Genomic DNA, 3,761 nt, shown 5'->3' on the forward strand with positions numbered 1-3,761 from the left:
AGTTCATACTATAAAGTTCAAAATAAAATAAGTCTATTACACATATCCTTAAAATATTATATAAATTAGATCTTGTGATCCTGCACAGTTTAATTTAGAGTGCAATTTGTTAAAATTAGATCATTAGTGTCACGCCCCGAGACCGCCAATTTGGTCGGTTTGGGCCCGTACACAGACGCCGAACGAACAGAACCTTCTCTGTTCGCTTAAGGCTCAACAACGACAACAAACATGTATAAAGAAATGCCCAAGAAAAATTTCAATATACATGACTTGCACGAGGCAAGCAACACAAGCACAAGTGAAAGTAAACTAACTAAATATTTCATACAATGTATCTTAATTACTTTAAATTAAATACAAGGCTTACTAATTATTACACACATTCTTTTACCTTTATACATTGCCCTTTCTCAATTAAACAATTTACATTTCCTTTCATCAACTATAAACAGATGAAATCTACAAGGTAAAACTATACTCAATGGATGTCGCTATCTGTAGCGCGCTGTCCCTGTCACGATTCTCGATCACCCCGCACGAACTAGAACCTGTATGGTTAGTGGTGTGAGAACTACTAAAAGTTCCCAATGGATTCGGCCGCCGACCCCGCCGACTCACCCACTAGGTCTATTCAGGCATATGTAGGCAAGAAAAGAGAATAGATAGTAACCAGCTATAACATGTAACAACTACAATGTCTGTACAAAGCTGAAAGAAATAGTAGATAATATCTGAAATTTATGCATGCATGCTGTTCATAATTATTACCCAATTAAACTGGTTAACCCTTTGGTTAACAATAACTTATCGACGAAATCCCAAGTATCGGGGAGACGCAAGCTACATCCCAACAGGACTGTCTACTGGGGGAGACGCTAGCTCCTGATCCAGTTAAGATGACTACTCTGGAGCTCATCGTTCAAGGAGGAGCGACCTTCCTTGAACATAAACTATTGTGAGTATGATCTGATCCTCCTTTAGAGGGTCCAACAAATGACAATGCCACACTTTAACTCTAACTAGCCCTTTATACTAGTTTTACAATTTCATTCTCGATGCTAATCAAATCTCTAGTCATGATGTCACCAAATTTACTATTGTCATAGTTCACAGTAAAGTTCACACATTTATAGGGTTTTATGTTCATATTCTATGGCCCACATGTTCTTTACATTGACAGAAATTCAATTGCATAATAACACTTTTTCCTATAATGCATGAATATGATACAATTCACATATATAGATATGCTCAATAAGATAGCATAGACATAAAGAGGGATTCGAAGACTTCGGATAGCACCACCCACCTGTAGGGATGTCGAAGACTAGAACCAACGTCACGAACTATATAAACATTAGTCCACGCGACTCGATGCGAATAGGGCTAGAACGAAGCGTTTCTTAATTAACGCATCGTAGGTTCGTCGGAATATCAATTCGAACTTCCGAGCACGTCTGACCTTCATTTAGAAAGGAATAAAAGAGATTAACCGAATGTTATAACATCATCTCTACAATTTCTACATTCCCATCCTGATACTTAGCTCTTGAATGCCTTCGCAGCCAAGTACTTGCACATATCACACTACATATAGCTTTTCACTAAGTTTACTTGACAATGAGAAACCTTAGTAATCTTGATTCTTGTAGCTTAAACCTTTTTATAACCATTATGTTTCTTCTCTAAATCAATCATCATATACTATAATCAGGAATTAAGCTCCACTTGTCTCAGATTACACTTTTTACTTATGTGTACACCATACATATTTACATACAACATAAGGTTTACTACTTAGGTTCTATAACAACTTTAACTCATACATGTGAGGTTAATTTCTTGATTTACCTAGCATCAAAGAACTCCTCTTTGCTAAGTAACTACTTTAAACTTATCATAGAGCTAGTAGCTTAAGTTCCACCTATCACTTACACATATACATGATAACCAATTTATCTCTTAGGCTCATAGCCATTAGAAATGTTAGCATTTAACAATTCATTATGCCACTCTTTTACAAAATAACAACATCACCTCTAACCAGGATTTAATGGTAATCATCTCAGATTTTATCCGTAACAACCATTCATATGCATATATATGTACACATGCTGTCAACAAAGTTTCTCCAAACCTTTTCATGGTATTAAGGTTGCTACTGCCCAAAATCTATAGATTAATCCTCTCTAGAATGAAAACATACAACCTTTAAACAAGGGATTAACTTCACCACCCTTCACTTTTTAACAACAATTCACAAGTGCAAATACACCTACATGCTGCTCCTTAGTGCAGTTTATAGGTTTCTAGGTTTATATGGTATCATCCACAAGCTTGAGACCCCAAAATTCATGGCTCAAGCTTTCTTAGAATAAGAACACACTCAAACCAGGGATATTTAACCATTCTATTTCAGATTTTGTCCTCCCAATTCCTCAACTCATGCATACAGGCTGCTAACAAAACTCTCCTAAGCCTTTACAAGCTTTAGGAGTCAAGATGTCCCCAAATTTAACCTCTTATAAAGCAAATAGCTTAAATCCCAGCTAAGAAACAACTTCTTAAGTTAATTAAATATCACTCTAATCAGCCAATATATCAACCCAATCTCAGGTTGCTTACTTCACATATATACACATAATACATGGCTGGTTCTATGCTTCGTGGTATCTACAATCCTTAGTAACCAAGGAATTCTCAATTAGATCCTTTCTAGGGCAAATAACTCAACTCAAATCAGAAATTAGATCAAACTTACTTCAGTTGGATTCTCCAACAATTAATCCCTGCTCAAGGGCTCCTTCCCTCAGCTCCAACAGCAAAGAAAACCCCAATTCCATCAAACTCTCTTTCCTTTGTATAGTTGCTAACTGTTCTACATCATAATACCAACTTTAATTACTTAGAAAATTTCTATTAGATTAGCTAATCTAATTCTTAGCTGAGAACTAATCTCTTACCTCAGATTCCACCTCTCCTCTGCTGATTTCCCTGCTCGGACACACCTCACAGCCCCAAAATATCAAATTTGCCAACTTCTCCACACTAGCTTCGCCTAGGTTTAGAGAGATAAAGAGAAGAAAAAAAAAACTGAAAAGAGGTGAGGAAGGAACAGCCCCTGGTACGTAGCAGCTGCAGGGAGTGGCTGGGGTTGAGATAAGCTCAAAAAACTGCACTTTAGCCCTTCTAAATTGCTGAAACTGCAGGTTTCACAAAACAGTCCTTGCAGTTTACAAAACAGTCCCTGCAGGTTTACAGTTCAGTCCCTGCTGGCAGCTGCAGCCTTGGTAGCTCGTTTCTCACATCCAACTCACTCTGAATTCATCCAAACACTTCCAAAACATGCTAATACACCTCCACAAGTCACATTTTTATGACTTCTTTTTTAACTTAATTTCATGTAAATATGAGCACATATGCACTACGACTTACCGAAGGTCACACCAAACAGAAGATCAATTAACGTAGTAGATCGCTGATGGATTCCTGAGAAAAAATAACAAAATTGTATGTAATACATTAATATATATTTTTCATGTAACCACAAACATATCTAAAATCAAAGCAAAAAATGAGCACATAGGTATTAGGACTTACCGGAGATCCAAAGAAAGGCAACACCAAACAGTTGACTAATCAACGTAGTGGAACGCCGATGGATTTCTAAGAAAAAATAACAAAACATCAAATAACAAAACATTAAAAAAATGTACATCTGTACATAATCTGTACATAGTAATAATAAAGTGAAAATA

The 3,761-nt window shown here is 36.5% G+C and overlaps 1 long non-coding RNA gene across 2 annotated transcripts; it reads right to left on the bottom strand.

Moving 5' to 3' along the window:
- Positions 1-265: 265 nt before the first annotated feature.
- Positions 266-3,145, bottom strand: LOC109703877. 2 transcript variants are annotated; one of them, XR_002214049.1, is made up of 4 exons: positions 2,967-3,145; positions 2,765-2,881; positions 1,313-1,465; positions 266-551 (listed from the first exon to the last, which is right to left on the bottom strand). It is a non-coding gene; the product is annotated as an uncharacterized LOC109703877 (long non-coding RNA). The 2 variants fall into 2 exon arrangements; XR_002214050.1 differs by having other exon boundaries at positions 303-551; positions 2,765-2,876.
- Between the last annotated feature and the right edge of the window lie 616 nt (positions 3,146-3,761).

The sequence above is a fragment of the Ananas comosus genome, unplaced genomic scaffold (assembly GCF_001540865.1).
Source record: "Ananas comosus cultivar F153 unplaced genomic scaffold, ASM154086v1, whole genome shotgun sequence".
NCBI lineage: Eukaryota > Viridiplantae > Streptophyta > Magnoliopsida > Poales > Bromeliaceae > Ananas > Ananas comosus.